Source organism: Lepidothrix coronata, unplaced genomic scaffold, assembly GCF_001604755.1.
Source record: "Lepidothrix coronata isolate B3197 unplaced genomic scaffold, Lepidothrix_coronata-1.0 Scaffold2, whole genome shotgun sequence".
In the NCBI taxonomy this organism is placed as follows: Eukaryota; Metazoa; Chordata; class Aves; order Passeriformes; family Pipridae; genus Lepidothrix; species Lepidothrix coronata.
Genome location: NW_016690182.1, coordinates 9,103,570 through 9,111,471, shown reverse-complemented (window position 1 = coordinate 9,111,471; position 7,902 = coordinate 9,103,570).

Sequence of the window (7,902 nt, the reverse complement as noted above, 5' to 3'; positions counted from 1 at the left end):
GTTTGATATCCTAAATTTTAAATTTTAAAAATATATCTATGAACATAAAATATGAGGGGTGTCTTTGGACCTAATATCTGGTTTCAATTCTTTGCAGACTCAGGAAAGTCTGCTTAATTTCCAAGTATTTTGGGGATTTCCATGTATTTTTTTGGTAAATTTTCTTTTTTTTTTTTTTTTTTGTGAGAATATTTCTCTTTTTCTAGGCAGAATCTATAACAAGATCTGAGGAAATAGTTCATTGTATTGAAAATAATCACAAAAGAAGCAACAATTCAAGTCATGGGCTCCTAATACTTTAGGTACTATATGTACAATTCCTTGTCAGTTGTAGCAATGTTGAGTGTGTGAGCCTTCCTCCTCTGACATGGTGTGTATTTTCTCACTTTGGAAAGACTGTTGAGATCACTGAAGAGAGAACAACACTAAATTAATTTAGAAATAACTTTATTTTCTTCAGAAGAAGAAATCAAACAGTGAACTAAGTCACTTATCTCTGAACATACCAACATTCATTCTCCAAAACACCTACCTCCCATGTTTGCAAAGACTTCAAATTCAATCCTTAGACAGGAATTTTATCTTTCTGGTTGTCTTTTCTAAAAAAAATCCTAAAGAAGTTAGGTGGTGCTGGTCACTGGTAACTGAACCTGCAAGAGCTAACAAGAATATAAACCCAAAGTCAAGACATGTGTAAGCAAAGGACTATCATCACCAATGTTGAGACAAACACCTAGAGAAGGGGAAGCATGGATCTATTTTTCTCAACATCTTCCATTCCCTTTTTCTTAGACTTTATTATATGGATTAATAAGCAAGAGCTCTTCTGCATCCAGAAACGGGTTAAGCACCCGAGAGGAACTCAGAAGAAAAACCAACTGAACAAATAATAATAAAAAAAAAAATCAAAACAGAAAAAGAGTAATTAAAATAATTTGTTTCTCCTCTACTAAGAGCCCTGAGGAAAGAAATCAAGCTTTATACACTAGCTGATGTAGGGCCTTTTCTCTTTCCAGGGAAAATATCAATGAAAAACATCCTGAGGGACATAAAAATGGATGATCTGAGCTTAATGAAGGTTGACAATGACTATTATTGATGTCCTTATCACAGATGACAAGAGGTTTAGGAGACTGTTCTAGCATATTGACACTGTACTTGTTCAAATGCTCTTTTTCTTTCTTTCTTTCTTTCTTTTTTTTTCTCTTCGTTTATAAGCTGATGTACCCTCTGCTTCAGGGGCAGTGTTGGAAAAACTTGAAGTGCAGAATGACATTTGTCACCCTTTGTTCCCCAGCTAAGAGCACTCTCTTCCCGTTAGATATCTTTCAAACTGAATAACAGCTGCATTAACACGAATTATTCTCTGTCCATCAATTTTAATTTTGAGATGGAAAGCAAAGGCAAACCTCAAGTGGAAGAAGAATGTTTCAAGTATAATTTCTCCTCTACCCTCCTCCTACCCACTTACTTTTACAAGAATGTGAATTCAGATGCTAAAATACAAGACAAATGGGAAGTAGTGTTTAGAAATATTTCTATGCTAGCAGGATCGCGATTGTAAAATTGTACAAAATATCCTTTAAAATAAATTTAGATTGTACAAATTTATTAAACACTTATAAGGAAGATAACAAATTGGGGAAAAACAAACATTTTCATCTGCAGGTACTGAGAGTGAGCATGGTGCCCCCAAGGTACACAGGAGGTCGTGTAAAAGAAAGTTGACTCAAATGAAATCCACCCACTGTGCCCCTGATATCCCATCCTGACAAGATACAGGTAAATGCCTGCTCATTATAAACCCTGCTTGCCATATGCAAAATCTAGACTACAACTCCAGTCACTCAGAACTTTTCAGTCAGTTCCCCTGACATAAGATTTATTAAAAGCCATTTTGAAATATTTCAAACTTCTCTACATGTCAAGTCTTCAAAATGAATGCTCAAAACCACAGTTTCAAGCTTTTTATCTACAACTAAACACACTGCAAATGTTTTCTTTAACACACCATAATCACACAATTCCTGAAGCTTAAATATGAGCAAAGCAAACTTGTAGTATAATTTTGCAACTTGGTAACACGTACTTCTATATAGTGTAACATACTCCTAAGTCATTAGTAGTATCTAAAAGAATAAGTTCTCCAGCTCATTAGTATTAAAGCCCAGAAAATTAGATTTTATTAAACAAATTTATCTTTGCATAAACCAAATTCTGACTCTGCACTGCCTATGACAGGCAGCTTCAATCATCTTTAAGACACAAACTTCTCCCTCATTCTGTTCTCCATTTTAATAACAAAACAGTTGTTACAAAAGAAACAAACTCTAATTATGAAAAGAAATAAAAGAGCATAGTAAAATGAGTACAACAAAAATTTTGGAGTTTAATACATATTTTTGAACTATAGTTCAAAAACATGAACATTTACACTCACATGTATAGAAAACATATGTATAGAATATTCCTGTGTATTTTAAAGGGAAGGCTCATTAAGATTAAAATGTACAGACCAGAAACTGTATTAAGATTAAAATGTACAGACCAGAAACATTGCCCAAGTTAAATGTATGTACACCTCATGTTGGATATCTTTAAAAAATAATTCCTTTCTGTGTAAAAAAATTCTTGAGATCTTTGAAATAAGACAGGACTAAAAAGGTGTCTCAGAATCTCATGGCAGAGATAGGACTTGAGAAACAGCTGTAAAAATACTCCACTCAAATTATCACAGTTGTAAACCCCTTTAAAAGCAACTCCCCAGTCATTTGTTCATATTGAAGAGTCCCTTATGTTTTCAGAATTTGTTTGCCCTCAGATGAGTTTTCCTAGCAATGCTCTCCCTGTTCCTGGCTACAGAGATTCAGTTGGAAAGCTGAAGAGCAGGACAAACATGTAAAATGATTGCAGGGAGAAAAGAACTCTGTAGAGCCTTTAAATAAGCAAAATACATTCCACTAATTCAAACAAAGCCATCTCCTTTAAAGTAGGAGTTTCCTTCACCCTCACAGATCACCATAACTAAATGTTCAAGTAAAGTCTACCTCAAATGAGGGAGAGGGGAGAGGTAGAACAGGGAAAAAAATTGGCCAGGCAACAGTTGGTATAATAGTTTAGTACTTAATGTATCCCATCTTGACTTTATGTTGTTAAAAGGTTTCCATTGATCTTTGTCTATTACACTTCAGATATGTTTTAAAAAATGATGCTGTACCTGTTTCACACTTTACTATCAAATTCATGCCACGTTAAAGGGACTATCTAGCTCAGCATCTTGATACCAAGTTTACAGCATGCTTAGGCAAGTAATCCAAAAAAACAATTGTCTGATGCAGTCTTTATTTCCTTTAAAGCTTTACAAAAATTGCAGTCAATCTGGAAGTAGCCAAGAGTTATGAACTGTCAACATGCTGATAGGAAAGTAAACAATGTAAAAGTGAAGCCAGCATTTGAGTCTCACAGCATGGTACAGTGCTGTAATGGTTTAAATCATAAGCCAAATGATTGTTATTACAGAGATAGTGAATGTCATGCTTACAGAAAAATTGTGCATGTTAAAAATGACTGCCATTAAAAAGATAAGTCTCACAGGGGGAAGGGACCTCAAGCCAGTAAACAGACAAACTGCATTACAGCAAAAAAAAAAGAAAAAAAAACCAGGACAGAAAAGGGAAGTCTTGTCTAATTACCAGATTCAGCTATCATTTATAGTACTCTTTATTACCAGGAGAAGGCTGGAAGAGACAGATACAAGAGCAGTAGACTTCATTATTTATTTATTTTAAAGCAACAGAATTTCAGTCAGAATTAAGAGCATGGTATCTAAAATATGCATATCTGAAAAGAGATACTGGGTCCTTGTAGGCAAGTCTTTGACATTGCTAAGAATAATTCTGCACCTACACAGTATTATTATTTAAATGTCAAAATAAATAAAAAATAAAGATAAGGCTGATCCATAGAAACCTGGAGAATCATTCTCCTGCACCATTAACACAGCAACATGTTCCTCATCACAAAAGAGGAAATCTGTACAACCATCCTGCCTGCTATAAGCAAATTAAAACACCAGAAAAGGAAATCTCTGCCAATACAACAGTTATCAAGGAATCATTTTAGTTTATGGTCCAGGAGGCCAGAAACAAAGACTCCCTCCATGTGACAAAATACACTTTTCAGTGTTCTCCCACCACACAGCTCTGGTCAGAAGGCAACTTATTCCCCTTCAAACTGGAATCCTACTGGCTGCTGTATGGTAGCTGATGTGAAAGGGTAACATCTTCAAGAATGCTTAAGAGTCAAGATTCAAACTCTTTAAATTCAGAGAGGACCATGATGATAATATCTAAGAGCCTCCTGATCAACTCAAACCCATGGATTTTCTTGAATTCATTCCCTCTTGACTAACACATTTCAAAGAAACTAAAATCCTTATCAAATACACAGGTAGCTGAATCAGACACTTTACTTCTGTTATCACCACAGCTATGTTAATTGAAAAGCTTCTGGAATTTTTGTATTTGATACTCTCTTTTTCATATAACTAAGGAGCACATCATCCCCCTTGGGCATTCAGACAGCCTTACGACTGACTGCCCATTCAAATTCGAGTGGGTTATCCACTGGAACTGCAGATTGCTTCCAAAATAAGTCTGGAGGGTGAAGGGGAGTGTGTAAAATAGTGTTCTTTATTCCTAGGAGGAGAACTTTCTTGACTTCTAGACATTTCAAAGACTCATTATTTACTGGCACCAAAATCCACTTGGAAACTAGTATGTGAGAGAAATGTTCAGTGTAGAGCATGAGTCGAAGGGCAAAAATTATCTTTATAAGTTATTCTCAAGGCAATCACTTCATATCTTGTTTTATTATACAGCATATTTTTCAGGTTTTCATTCCGAGTGTATTTTTAAAAACAACACATTGAGCTTATTATATTTTAAGACTCCTAAAATACTGCTATGCATTTGAAGGATTTTATGCTCAAGGCCAGTAGTTCCTCATCTCTGTTTGTCTGTTACATGTGAAACTAGATGAGAAAATCAGATTATCACTCTCAAAGCCCTTTAGGAGAAAACTGAATTAACGTGACAATTCAAGTTCATGGAAGAAGATACTTGTGCAAAGTGTGCATGACTTATAAATTCATTTAACATTGACTTTGCAATTAAGTTAGCTTACTTCCTTACAGATACTGCAGCAAGCTTGAGAATGTCCTAGGTAAATGAAGTAGCAAGGCAGGAGGCTGAACTCATGCACTGCCTTTTAACTACCATTTGGATAACAGTGTTTTCCAAAGGTCTCCATGTCTTCTGGAAGTCTTCATCATGAAGTTATGGCAGACATAAAAGCCAAAAAAAAAAAACAAAGCTGGGAATTTAATGTTTAGAGGGGAAATGGTAACTGCAGGAGGACACATAACTGCAACAGGCCACAGTCTGGGTAGGAAGAGGTACATATTTAGCTCAATTCATTGTTACTTCATTCTGGAGGACAATTTCTATAAAACTGGTGGTATCTCAGGGCTGGTATATAATGCGTTTAGCATTGTTAATATGTTAATGCAATTTAATTTGCTCAGTTCTGTATGTTGTTGAAATGTCCTTTGAAAGACTCATAATAGAAGTATGAAGATGGATACAAATGAAGTGTGGATAGAAATGTGTGTATGGAAGCACCAGATGAGCAGCAGAATAGGCATGAAAAGAATATCCTGTACTGATAGCAGAGGAAACTATATCCAGGAATAAAATGAGGAACATGCTGCTTTTGTCAAAACCAGAAATCCTGCACTGTGATATGACCACAGCCCCAAACCTCAGAGACATGATGGGATGGGAGACAGGATTCAATAGTTGATGTCTTTTGTCCTGATCAAATATAGTTTCCATAGAGATTTTGTAAATAAATACCAACTTCAGCAGATGCAACTCATCACACAAGTAGAAAAAGCAAAGCCTTGAACTTTCAGCAGAAAAACAATAGTTGCAGGAGAGGAAAAGTGATTTATGCTTCCTTAGTTCTCCAGCAAACACCTATAGCTTTTGCTGAGAAGAATTGGCCTTCTCAAAAGATGTCATAAAACTACTTATGCAAGGTAAATAGATAAAATGAAGACAAACTGGTAGTTTTTATGCAATATCAAGCTTAATTTCTACTTCATGTGGTGGCCTTATGTTTATATACCTAGATTATAAATCATATTTAGGTGAGAAGAGACAGACACCTTTGTGCAAGCCCCTGCCACTTTTATCTGAGGTGAAATCTCTACATTTTTAATGAGTTTCTAGAAATAAGTGGCAATAGAAAAGTAATAGAAAGAAAATCTCTCAAAGAGTAATATACTCTTGAAATCCAGCCCAAAAAGCAGTGCCCTAGGTTTGGAGATCCTTGCGAGAAAAAGGTACTCAGATGACTACAGAATCCAAAAACTATAGACCAAGAGGTCTGAGGCAGACTATGGATTAGTATGGCTTGCAGATTTATAGCCAAGAGCCTGCTCCCACTCACAGCCCACCAGCCCAAAAGTCCGGTGTTGGGATTCACACCCACCACAGACATAAGCAGTGGAAGCAGAGCATGGCCAGGGCTTGACACACTCTATTTCATGGCTCAGTAAGTCCCTGACATTGCATGGAAAATCTGCTGTATTCTAATAATCTCCTGATTATAACACAAAAGCCAGCACAACTGAACTTTATGTATGTGACTGGTTTGTTAACTGAGTTTAGTGGTTTAATCTGGACATTTTTTTAGTATGGGGTAAACAGTAATTAAGAAATACTTTTGTTCATCACTTTGTTTACCAAATTCATTTATAAAGTCTTTTCTATAATTTTTTTTCTACCACTGATCAAGGTATGATGTGAGAGGAATAATCATTGACCTAAAGATCCTGGAGTTCAATCAAAAGTGGACAATGAATAATTAGAAAGAGGCAGACACAGGAAAGCACAATACTGATGAGCATGGAATGCAGCATGAAATGCAGCATGGAATGCATGCTCTCCCTCTCCCCTGCCACTCCATTCCCCTTCTGTCACAGCCAGAAGGCAGCAGTAAAACAAGGCCAATACTGAGGTGCTGCAAGCATTGGGATACATGGAAGACCAGCTTCACAGAGATGTCACAGAAACATGCACATGGCACTTGTCAAGACAGGGAATGTTGAGAAGCTGTTGCCATTACCAAGTCTCAGTTGGTTAGAGCACAGTGCTAATAATGCCAAGGCTGGGGTTTGAGCCCCATAGGGACTCTTCACTTATGAGTTGGACTCAATGACCCTTGTGAGTCCCTTCCAACTCAGAATGTTCTGTGATTCTGTGAAAGCCTTGAGATGATATAGCTGTTTGCTGTGAGAGTTGTTTCCTTAAACAACCCATGTAGAACAACCTGTAACACCTGAGGGCCTGGAGAAATGTCCAAGGCAAAGAGCAGCCCTCTAAAACAGGTGGAATGAGGTGATCTTGGCCTGACAAGACAGCAGTGCCTGTAGAGACATTTTGACATGAAAGAGAGTCACAACAAGTAAATCCCAAAAACAGTAACTTCTTCATTGACCACACTGAGTGACAAATGGTAATTGCAGTCAAAGAGACCACAAATGTCTGACAGTAAAGATGTGTTGCAATACTGAAACTGGAAAGGCTCATTGTCACCCTCCGGAGCTGGAGCATCTAAACTCATTTTTCCTTCAAGTTTGGAAGCCTCTTACTCTTCCATTCCAGATGAATGCAGAAGAGTCTGTCTTCATAATGTAACTGTAGTTTAATTTCATGCAGCATCACAGTTAAAGAGTGAGTAAAATGTAAAGCTTTGCAGAGCCGTCTGGTCTCTACAGCACAGATGCAGTCAGAGAATACCACCATAAGGCACCAAAGGTTTTGCCAGAATCCAGAT